The 12,284-nt window shown below is 48.0% G+C and overlaps 1 protein-coding gene across 2 annotated transcripts in view; it reads right to left on the bottom strand.

Annotated features, from left to right (window-relative positions):
- Window positions 1-4,398, bottom strand: part of INF2 (inverted formin 2) — a 75,805-nt gene extending 71,407 nt beyond the window's left edge. For both annotated transcript variants that reach the window (XM_066629475.1, XM_066629479.1), the window contains exon 1: window positions 4,249-4,398. The gene's annotated coding sequence lies outside the window, so the exon portion shown is untranslated. The remainder of the gene's footprint in view (window positions 1-4,248) is intronic.
- Between the last annotated feature and the right edge of the window lie 7,886 nt (window positions 4,399-12,284).

The following is a 12,284-nucleotide window of genomic DNA, read 5'->3' as shown; positions in this document are numbered from 1 at the left end:
GGAAGTAGCCTCATTGAACTCAGTGGTAATTACTTCTAAGAAAACAGACATACGGCTAGGCTGCATATACGGGCAAGGAAATGTCATAAACTCAGTGCCAGCACTCACTGGGTCACCCATGGCAGCCCCTAGTGGCGCAGTGGACAGTACTGCTACCACTGCTACTGAAGCCACCCATTAGCCTAGTAATGTGCTAATGTCCTAGCCTAGTAATGTCCAGTCTCTCCAGAGTGCATGGAGGCTGCTTAAAACAACAGTAATAGAGGCCCAGCAGAGGTGTATACCGCAAAGAAAGAAGGGTTCCACTAAATCCAGGAGAGTGCCCGCATGGCTAACCAGCCAAGTTAGAGAGGCTGTGAAGGGCAAGGAAGCTTCCTTCCGTAAATGGAAGTCTTGCCCTAATGAAGAGAATAAAAAGGAACATAAACTGTGGCAAAAGAAATGTAAGAAGGTGATAGGGGAGGCCAAGCGAGACTATGAGGAACGCATGGCCAGCAACATTAAGGGGAATAATAAAAGCTTCTTCAAATATGTTAGAAGCAGGAAACCCGCCAGAGAAGCGGTTGGCCCTCTGGATGGTGAGGGAGGGAAAGGGGAGATAAAAGGAGACTTAGAGATGGCAGAGAAATTAAATGAGTTCTTTGCATCTGTCTTCACGGCAGAAGACCTCGGGCAGATACCGCTGCCCGAACGGCCCCTCCTGACCGAGGAGTTAAGTCAGATAGAGGTTAAAAGAGAAGATGTTTCAGACCTCATTGATAAATTAAAGATCAATAAGTCACCGGGCCCTGATGGCATACACCCAAGGGTTATTAAGGAATTGAAGAATGAAGTTGCAGATCTCTTGACTAAGGTATGCAACTTGTCCCTCAAAACGGCCACGGTGCCAGAAGATTGGAGGATAGCAAATGTCACGCCTATTTTTAAAAAGGGAAAGAGGGGGGACCCGGGAAACTATAGGCCGGTCAGCCTAACATCCATACCGGGTAAGATGGTGGAATGCCTCGTCAAAGATAGGATCTCAAAACACATAGACGAACAGGCCTTGCTGAGGGAGAGTCAGCATGGCTTCTGTAAGGGTAAGTCTTGCCTCACAAACCTTATAGAATTCTTTGAAAAGGTCAACAGGCATGTGGATGCGGGAGAACCCGTGGACATTATATATCTGGACTTTCAGAAGGCGTTTGACACGGTCCCTCACCAAAGGCTACTGAAAAAACTCCACAGTCAGGGAATTAGAGGACAGGTCCTCTCGTGGATTGAGAACTGGTTGGAGGCCAGGAAGCAGAGAGTGGGTGTCAATGGGCAATTTTCACAATGGAGAGAGGTGAAAAGCGGTGTGCCCCAAGGATCTGTCCTGGGACCGGTGCTTTTCAACCTCTTCATAAATGACCTGGAGACAGGGTTGAGCAGTGAAGTGGCTAAGTTTGCAGACGACACCAAACTTTTCCGAGTGGTAAAGACCAGAAGTGATTGTGAGGAGCTCCAGAAGGATCTCTCCAGACTGGCAGAATGGGCAGCAAAATGGCAGATGCGCTTCAATGTCAGTAAGTGTAAAGTCATGCACATTGGGGCAAAAAATCAAAACTTTAGATATAGGCTGATGGGTTCTGAGCTGTCTGTGACAGATCAGGAGAGAGATCTTGGGGTGGTGGTGGACAGGTCGATGAAAGTGTCGACCCAATGTGCAGCGGCAGTGAAGAAGGCCAATTCTATGCTTGGGATCATTAGGAAGGGTATTGAGAACAAAACGGCTAGTATTATAATGCCGTTGTACAAATCTATGGTAAGGCCACACCTGGAGTATTGTGTCCAGTTCTGGTCGCCGCATCTCAAGAAAGACATAGTGGAAATGGAAAAGGTGCAAAAGAGAGCGACTAAGATGATTACGGGGCTGGGGCACCTTCCTTATGAGGAAAGGCTACGGCGTTTGGGCCTCTTCAGCCTAGAAAAGAGACGCTTGAGGGGGGACATGATTGAGACATACAAAATTATGCAGGGGATGGACAGAGTGGATAGGGAGATGCTCTTTACACTCTCACATAATACCAGAACCAGGGGACATCCACTAAAATTGAGTGTTGGGCGGGTTAGGACAGACAAAAGAAAATATTTCTTTACTCAGCGCGTGGTCGGTCTGTGGAACTCCTTGCCACAGGATGTGGTGCTGGCGTCTAGCCTAGATGCCTTTAAAAGGGGATTGGACGAGTTTCTGGAGGAAAAATCCATTATGGGGTACAAGCCATGATGTGTATGCGCAACCTCCTGATTTTAGAAATGGGTTAAGTCAGAATGCCAGATGTAGGGGAGGGCACCAGGATGAGGTCTCTTGTTATCTGGTGTGCTCCCTGGGGCATTTGGTGGGCCGCTGTGAGATACAGGAAGCTGGACTAGATGGGCCTATGGCCTGATCCAGTGGGGCTGTTCTTATGTTCTTATGTTCTTATGTTAATGTGGCTCCTCTGACGGGTGTGGGCCTTGGCCAGTGCTAGCCCTGGCCAACCCCAATGTAACTCCTGCACAAACCTGTTTACTGTGCACACAAGACCACACCTTTGTGTCTGGGTTCACGACCATCAAGCAACCATCAATCACTAGCTTCAGGCTCATCACCTCTTAACATTCATTAGAAATATGGGGGTGGTTCATAGCCTAGTGGCAGAGCAGATGCTTTATAAGAAGAAGGTCCCCAGTACAAACCTGGCCATCCTAAGCAGGGCTGGGAAAGCCCTTGCCTGAAACCCTGAAGAGCTGCTACCAAACAGTGTTGACGATGAGCAAGATGGGCCAGAAGTCTGACTCAGATCACTATAACTGACAATTCCCAGTTTAATTCAAAGCACACACCCTGTGGTTAAAGTCATTTTGGTTAACCAGCAAAGTACACCGAGACGGTAAATACACAAATTGTACATTCAGTGGGTGGAGGGAAATTCACTCTCTCACCACTGTGGCTGAAGGTGGCATATCTTGGTAAAAAGAGCAGAGTGCAATCCTATGCATGTTTATATTCCCAAATAAATAAGCTCCACTGTGCCCAGTGGGGCATGCTCCCAAGTGAGCATTGCACACAACTTCCCTGAGACTTCCCTGACATGCAGAGTTGCTGTGATGTCACAGCTGAGAAGGGAAACAAACTTTTTCTGGGGAAGGAAAAAAGTGAATTTGAAAAAGGCGGGGGGAAAAAGATGCATCTAATCAAGTAACACCTCTAGTTTAGGGGACACTGAAGCATCCTAAACCAGTGGTTCCCAAACTGTGGGTTGGGACCCACTGGTGGGTCGCGACCTGGTTTTCATTGGGTCCCAAAGCAACTGAGCAGTGCCTCCAATGAAAGCACAGAGATCAGAGATCAGATGGAAAGCACAGAGATCAGATGGAAAGATCAGAGACCTAATTGCCTCAAGTCCTGAGGCTTTTTGAAAACCAAAATCGCCCTGCAAAGAGCTCCTAAAGTTTGCCAGCCTGTATAAAAATAGAGAACTAAATGTTGGAGCATCTTTGTTCCCTGGTTATTATTACATGTAAATAAGTAAAAATAGTATTTCTTTCTCGATTATTTTTAAGCCTTGTAAACCTAGGTGGGTCCAGATAGAGCGTCATTTAAAAAAAGTGGCTCCTGGTCAGGGTGACCTGAAGTCCTCTTTTTTCCAGGACACGTTCTCTTTTTTAGCCTCATGTCCTGGAAAAGAACTTAAAGTCCTCCTTCTCCCTGAGAGCAGGCAGCACATAGTCTTCTTGGAATTAATAAATTATATCTAATAAATTATATGTAGTATCGTTTTACATTTAACATAGTGTTTAATTAACCACCTGAAATCAATATAGGAGTGCTTTGAGCTTTTATTTTGTCATGTCAAAATTTGGGGGGATTTGTCTGGCATTTCGGATGCCCTGCCCGTCAACACTGTTCTTGGATGTCCTACATTTCGGGGTGCCTGGTCCCCTTTTGCAGTTCATGACATCTGGTCACCCTGGTCCTGGTGTGAAAAAGTGTGGGGACCACTGGCCCTAAATTCAACAGTCTTCAGGATGCCACAAGAGTCACTGCCTCCCTGGGGAAAGCAGAGCAAGGCAGAGCACTCTGTGCATGGCTCTAGGAAGAGAAGCACTCCTTGGATGGACTGCTGAACACCAAGGCACTGGAGATGAAGGCGAGTGCCGCCCAGTGGTTAGGGGTCCTTTGATGCCCGGGGGTTCCCACCCCGTGCCAGCCCAGAGCCCTTGAGAATCAGCAAAGGGGCTTACCCCGGAGGACTCCCCCCTGGATCTCCTTCCTTCTCCTCGCCCCCTTCACAGGCGCCTGCTTCCAGCCAAGGACCACAGCGGCATCCTCCCGCAGCCTTCCCCGCCCGGATCGCAGCCACCGCCCAGGCAGGCTCCCCGAGAGAAACAGCGCCTCCGCTCCACCCAGGCGGCAGCAGCTCGCTCTGGCCCCCGGGGGTGGAAGGGACCGGCCCAGGAGGAGCCAGCCCGGCCCCCGATCCCACGTGGAAGGCGTGGGGAAGGAGGCGGAGAAGGGCTCCCGGCTGGATCGCGCACAGGGTGGAGCCTCCGGGCGGCTGCTCAGCCGATGAGCGTCCTGCCTTCTCCGGGGAAGGGAAGGCGCGTTCCGGGGCTGGCAGCTCCCCAGCCTGGTTACCTACAGCCCGATCCTAGGCGGGTCTACTCAGAAGTAAGTCCCTTCTTGGTCAATGGTTCTTACTCCCGGGTAGGTGTGGTGAGGATTGCAACCTTAGGCTACAATCCCATCCGCACTTCCTTGGAAGTAAGCCCCGTTGACTGTAATGGAGCTTGCCTCTGAGTAGGCATGCATGCATAGGATCGGGTTGTTTAACCAGATGGCCCCATTCACAGGGGGCGATTGACACGTGTCTTGAGGTGCACCGGTCTGGGGGCGATTTGTTGGCGTGTCCACTGGACAGGCGTCCTCGAGGTGCTTTTAGGAACAGGGGAAATGAGGCTGGAGGAGTCCCGCGACCTCTTTCCTAGAATCCTCGAGCTGGAAGGACCATAAAAGGTCATCGAGTCCAACCCCCTCCATGTAATCCTCCCAGAGCAGTGGTTTTCAACCACTGTGTCGCGGCACCTTGGTGTGCCGTGAATGGTCTGCAGGTGTGCTGCGGGACTGTGGGGGAGGGGCATTTATTAATAGGGCCACTGGGGGATGTGAGCCCTCTGCCAGCCATGTGGGGTGCCTTGTCAATGGTAAAAAAACTGATGGTGTGCCTTCACAATTTTACCACCTTGGCTCACATCCCCCAATGGCCCCATTAATAAATGACCCTCCCCCACAGTCCCGCGGCACACCTGCAGACCGTTCACGGCACACCAAGGTGCCATGGCACAGTGATTGAAAACCGCTGCTCTGGGAGAATTTCCTGCTACATGTGGGGGGGGGGTTTAGACTAGATGACCTTTTAGGTCCCTTCTAACTTGTCAGTGTGCCATGAGATGAAAAAGGGTGAGCATCATAGAGCATCTTCAGGAGGTGCTTGTCAAGTGCCTACTTGAAAATCTCCAGTGAGAGAGAGTCCACCACCTCCCTCTGCAATCTGTTCCACAACTGAACCACCCGTACCGTCAGGAATAACACGATTATTCTTGCTGATTATTCTCGATGTTGCCCAGGATTTAATTTAAACCAGGAAGTTGAGCTCTGCAGCTGTTTTTCCAATGCAGGATTGGTTCTGGAAAGTATATGCATGTGAAGACACTACACTAAACATATACAGTGTTTTGTTTTTTTGTTCTTCACCACAGCCTAAAATGCATCTTGGATCAGAAGAGGCGGCTTCCAGGGCTTTTAGAAAAAGAGATTCTGGTGTTCAGTTCTGGAAACCAAACTCTTTGATAGCCCTTTCCAGCTTTCCCCCTAATTCCCAATGCCTGGGAATTCCCTACGAGGTCAAAACTACATGTAATTTCAGGGGGGAAATCCCCTGAATTAAAGTCCAAGCATACCTAATAAGAAGTATGTCCCATTATATTCAATGGGGCTTACTTCCAGGTAAGTGTGGCTAGGATTGCGGCCCTAGGCTTCTGCCTGCATGGAGGTGGAAAGGCTGCAGGATTATCATGTCACACCTAGTTTCACCTGTGCTCTGCTTTGAAGTTGTGAATTGGTGGTACACATGTGTCCACATATAGTTAAGAACATAAGAACAGCCCACTGGATCAGGCCATAGGCCCATCTAGTCCAGCTTCCTGTATCTCACAGTGGCCCACCAAATGCCACAGGGAGCACACCAGATAACAAGAGACCTGCATCCTGGTGCCCTCCCTTGCATCTGACATAGCCCGTTCTAAAATCAGGAGGTTGCACATACACATCATGGCTTGTAACCCGTAATGGATTTTTCCTCCAGAAACTTGTCCAATCCCCTTTTAGAGGCATCCAGGCCAGATGCCGTCACCACATCCTGTGGCAAGGAGTTCCACATACCAACCACATGCTGAGTAAATAAATATTTTCTCTTGTCTGTTCTAACTCTCCCAACACTCAATTTTAGTGGATGTCCCCTGGTTCTGGTGTTGTATGAGAGGAAAAAGAGCATCTCTCTAACCACTTTATCCTTCCCATGCATAATTTTGTATGTCTCAATCATGTCCCCCCTCAGGCGTCTCTTTTCTAGGCTGAAGAGGCGCAAACGCCGTAGCCTTTCCTCATAAGGTGCTCCAGCCCAGCAATCATCTTAGTTGCTCTCTTTTGCACCTTTTCCATGTCCACTATATCCTTTTTGAGATGTGGCGACCAGAACTGGACACAATACTCCAGGTGTGGCCTTACCATCGATTTGTACAACGGCATTATATTATTAGCCGTTTTGTTCTCAATACCTTTCCTAATGATCCCAAGCATAGAATTGGCCTTCTTTACTGCTGGGTCGACATTGGGTTGACTTTCATCGACCTTTCCCTCTCACCACCCCAAGATCTCTCTCCTGATCTGTCACAGACAGCTCAGAACCCATTAGCCTATATGTGAAGTTTTGATTTTTTGCCCCAATATGCATGACTTTACACTTACTTGCACTGAAATGCATCTGCCATTTTACTGCCCATTCTACCAGTTTGGAAAGATCCTTCTGGAGCTCCTCACAAACACTTCTGGTCTTCACCACTTAGAAAAGTTTGATGTCATCTGCAAACTTAGCCACCTCACTGCTCACCCCTGTCTCCAGGTCATTTATGAAGAGGTTGAAGAGCACCGGTCCCAGGACAGATCCTTGGGGCACATCGCTTTTCACCTCTCTCCATTGTGAAAATTGCCCATTGACACCCACTCTGTTTCTTGGTCTTCAACCAGGTCTCAATCCAGGAGAGGACCTGCCCTCTAATTCCCTGACTGTGGAGCTTTTTCAGTAGCCTTTGGTGAGGGACCGTGTCGAACGCCTTCTGAAAGTCCTGATATATAATGTCCATGAGTTCTCCCGCATCCACATGCCTGTTGACCTTTTCAAAGAATTCTAAAAGGTTCATGAGGGAAGACTTTCCGTTACAGAAGCCATGCTGATTCTCCCTCAGCAAGGCCTGTTCGTCTATGTGTTTTGAGAGTCTATCTTTGATGAGGCATTCCACCATCTTACTTGGTATAGATGTTAGGCTGACTGGCCTATAGTTTCCTGGGTCCCCCCTCTTTCCCTTTTTAAAGATCGGTGTGACATTTGCTATCCTCCAATGCTCTGTCATCATGGCCGTTTTGTGGGACAAGTTGCATATTTTAGTCATGAGATCAGCAACTTCATTCTTCAGTTCCTTAATAACTCTTGGGTGGATGCCATCAGGGTCCAGTGACTTATTGATCTTTAATTTATCAATGAGGTTTGAAACATCTTCTCTTTTAATGTCTATCTGACTTAATTCCTTGGTCAGGAGGGGCCGTTAGGGCAGCGGTATCTGCCCGAGGTCTTCTGCCGTGAAGACAGATGCAAAGAATTCATTTAATTTCTCTGCCATCTCTAAGTCTCCTTTTATCTCCGCTTTCCCTCCCTCACCATCCAGAGAGCCAACCGCTTCTCTGGCGGGTTTCCTGCTTCTAACATATTTGAAGAAGCTTTTATTATTCCCCTTAATGTTGCTGGCCATGTGTTCCTCATAGTCTCTCTTGGCCTCCCGTATCACCTTCTTACATTTCTTTTGCCACAGTTTATGTTCCTTTTTATTCTCCTCATTAGGGCAAGACTTCCATTTATGGAAGGAAGCTTCCTTGCCCTTTATGGCCTCTCTAACTTGGCTGGTTAGCCATGCGGGCACCCTCCTGGACTTAGTGGAGCCCTTCTTCCTTTGTGGTATACACTTCCGCTGTGCCTCCATTACTGTCATTTTAAGCAGCCTCCATGCACTCTGGAGACTTTTTACCTTCCCTTTCAACTTCCTTCTAACCAGCCTCCTCATTTGAGGGAAGTCCGCTCGTCGGAAGTCAAGGGTTTTTGTGAGAGATTTGCCCCGTATTCTTCCCCCGACGTGCATGTCGAAACGGATCACAGCATGATCACTGTTCCCCAACGGCTCAGTAACATTGACATCTCTAACCATATCCTGAGTACCGCACAATATTAAATCCAGGGTAACCTGTCCTCTGGTGGGCTCCATGACTAGCTGCTCTAAGTCACAGTCATTTAGCATGTCAAGTTGGCTTATGTATTCATTCATTTTAATACAAATTTCTCTCTCATACTGTATAAAATTTATTAATTTGTTCACATTTTTATACTGCCCTTTCCCCAAGGAGCTCAGGGTGGTGTACATGATTCCTTCCCTCCTTTTGCCCTCACAACAACCCTGTGAGATAGGCTGAGAGACAGTGAGTGGCCCCCCAGCGAGCTTCATGGCTGTGCAGGAACTGGAACCTGGATCTTCCAGGTGTAAGTCCAACTCCCAAACTACTACACCATCCATATATATACTCTTCCAATTACATATGTTCAAAGCAACAATTCTAAAATATGTACACATGCAAAACAATATGAAAACAGGAGAATACGTAAAACAGGGGTGTCAAACATAAGTCTTACGAGCCAGATGTGGCCCCCAAAAGCCAGTTATCTGACCCCCATTATAAACGTGCACTCCCACCATGGTAACTGGGCTCTTTCGTATCTTGAAAAATATGAACAAGATTTGAATCTGTAAGGGTGTCTTGCCTCACGAACCTTATAGAATTCTTTGAAAAGGTCAACAGGCATGTGGATGCGGGAGAACCCATGGACATTATATATCTGGACTTTCAGAAGGCGTTCGACATGGTCCCTCACCAAAGGCTACTGAAAAAACTCCACAGTCAGGGAATTAGAGGACAGGTCCTCTCATGGATTGAGAACTGGTTGGAGGCCAGGAAGCAGAGAGTGGGTGTCAATGGGCAATTTTCACAATGGAAAGAGGTGAAAAGCGGTGTGCCCCAAGGATCTGTCCTGGGACCGGTGCTTTTCAACCTCTTCATAAATGACCTGGAGACAGGGGTGAGCAGTGAGGCGGCTAAGTTTGCAGACAACACCACACTTTTCCGAGTGGTGAAGACCAGAAGTGATTGTGAGGAGCTCCAGAAGGATCTCTCCAGACTGGCAGAATGGGCAACAAAATGGCAGATGCGCTTCAATGTCAGTAAGTGTAAGGTCATGCACATTGGGGCAAAAAAATCAAAACTTTAGATATAGGCTGATGGGTTCTGAGCTGTCTGTGACAGATCAGGAGAGAGATCTTGGGGTGGTGGTGGGTAGGTCGATGAAAGTGTTGACCCAATGTGTGGCGGCAGTTAAGAAGGCCAATTCTATGCTTGGGATCATTAGGAAAGGTATTGAGAACAAAACGGCTAATATTATAATGCCGTTGTACAAATCTATGATAAGGCCACACCTGCAGTATTGTGTCCAGTTCTGATCGCCGTATCTCAAAAAAGACATAGTGGAAATGGAAAAGGTGCAAAAGAGAGGGACTAAGATGATTACGGGGCTGGGGCACCTTCCTTACGAGGAAAGGCTACGGCGTTTGGGCCTCTTCAGCCTAGAAAAGAGACGCCTGAGGGGGGACATGATTGAGACATACAAAATTATGCAGGGGATGGACAGAGTGGATAGGGAGATGCTCTTTACACTCTCACATAACACCAGAACCAGGGGACATCCACTAAAATTGAGTGTTGGGAGAGTTAGAACAGACAAGAGAAAATATTTATTTACTCAGCATGTGGTTGGTCTGTGGAACTCCTTGCCACAGGATGTGGTGACGGCATCTGGCCTGGACGCCTTTAAAAGGGGATTGGACAAGTTTCTGGAGGAAAAATCCATTACGGGTTACAAGCCATGATGTGTATGCACAACCTCCTGATTTTAGAAATGGGCTATGTCAGAAGGCCAGATGCAAGGGAGGGCACCAGGATGCAGGTCTCTTGTTATCTGGTGTGCTCCCTGGGGCATTTGGTGGGCCGCTGTGAGATACAGGAAGCTGGACTAGATGGGCCTATGGCCTGATCCAGTGGGCTGTTCTTATGTTCTTATCTATCTTCTGTTCTCTTCTGAGTTTTCTAATTTCTGGCCATCATCTGTTTAATGATGTCACTTCCTACTTAATGATGCCACTTCTGGTCCTCAGCAGGTGCCTTGAATGCTGTTCGGCCCAGTATATGAAACGAGTTTAAGACCCCTCACTTAAAATAATAAAATCAGTAAGCAACAGCAATGATGATTAAAAGATTTGGGCACTTACAAAGCCCTTTGACTCATGCCTAAATATCATTACAGTTGGTGCCAGCTGAGCTTCCTTGGAGACAACAATCCACTGTCAGACTGTATAGTGGGCAGAGCTGCAGACTTGTACTGAGAAAACCTGTGTTCAAATCCCTGAGCATTCGTAACACAGGGTACAGCAGTGGCCGCTTACTCTCCATCATTCTAATTAATCTTTTCAGGATCATTGTGGCAATCAAATAAGAGGGGGAGAACCTAATATGGGGCTCAGAGCTGGCTCAGCACGGTCTCAAGCAGAGAGAGTGGTCTTTCCCATGTCAACTACTTGACAGCCTGTTCAGTGGAGGTGCCAGGGTTGAATTGCCACCTTCTGTGCACAAAGCAGGCATGCCACATGGAACTTTCCACCAGTCATTCTGTGGCATTGTATCTGTGAGCACAGACCCAGATTTAGCCCTGGGGATATTCCCTGGAAGGCAATGCCTGCCTGGCCCTTTGCTCAGGCAAGGAAGCCTGAAAAGTTATGCCCTAAATGGAATGTGAGTGACGGAGGTGTGCTTGCTGCGTTATCTGTGCAGCCATGTTTGAACTAGTGCTTTATTACTTGTTTACTGTTGGGATTGCCGCTGGGAGTGATCCACTGTAGGTTTCTGCTTCAGGCTTTAATTTTTAAATCAGTTTTGTAGTCCTAGACGCTAGAAGCAAGGGGGCTCAGCTGAGACAGAAAGATGATTTTTAAACTCATAAGAACATAAGAACTCTCCTGGATCAGGCCAAAGGCTTATCTAGCCCAGCTTCCTGTATCCCACAGTGGCCCACCAGATGCCTCAGGGTGCACACACAGCAACAAGATCTTGTTGTTCTCCGTTGCATCTGGCACTCTGAGGTAGCCTACTTCTAAAATCAGAAACTTGTGCAGAGTTCCTTTCCCCTGAATGATCACAAGCAACCCCAATCCACTGAGGACTGGATCGAGGGAGAAGGGCATGAAGTTCAGGGATGCCATTTTTGAATACAGGAGATAAAGAGGGAGACTCTGCTGACTGGTGCAATTAGTGAGTGGAACTCCTTGCCACAGGATGTGGTGATGGTACCTTTAAAAGGGGATTGGGTAGATTTTGAGAGGAAAAGTCCACCATAGGTTATAAGCCACGATGGGTATGTGCAACCTCCTGGTTTTAGAAATAGGCTACCTCAGAAGGCCAGGTGTTACCCAGAACGGCACCTGATGCCTTCTTGGCTCTGCTGCCTCTGCATTAAAAGGGCAGGAGGCGTCCCTGGCCCTCAGAAGGCCTTTATATGCCTTATACCTTTCAATTCCAGTTTCCCTAAGAAACTATAAGCGATGCTTTTAGACCCTCCCAAAGGCCTTACCATGTTCTTTGCGCTGTACTGTGAAACCCAGAAATGCAGGATATCCAGGTTTCACAGCACTGTGTGAAGAGCGTGGCTAGGTAGGGAATTGGTTTGCTTCTTCAAGTGCGCAGAAAGCAGATAGCTGAGGCCTGCTCTAGCGGCAGTTTGGAGGGAGGCAGGGGTAGTGCTGGTAGTAGACTCTGGGTGAAAGACAACCTACATCAGGTGGATGCATTTTTCTTA

The sequence above is a fragment of the Tiliqua scincoides genome, chromosome 1, assembly GCF_035046505.1.
Source record: "Tiliqua scincoides isolate rTilSci1 chromosome 1, rTilSci1.hap2, whole genome shotgun sequence".
In the NCBI taxonomy this organism is placed as follows: domain Eukaryota; kingdom Metazoa; phylum Chordata; class Lepidosauria; order Squamata; family Scincidae; genus Tiliqua; species Tiliqua scincoides.
This window is presented reverse-complemented; position numbering and strand designations above follow the sequence as displayed.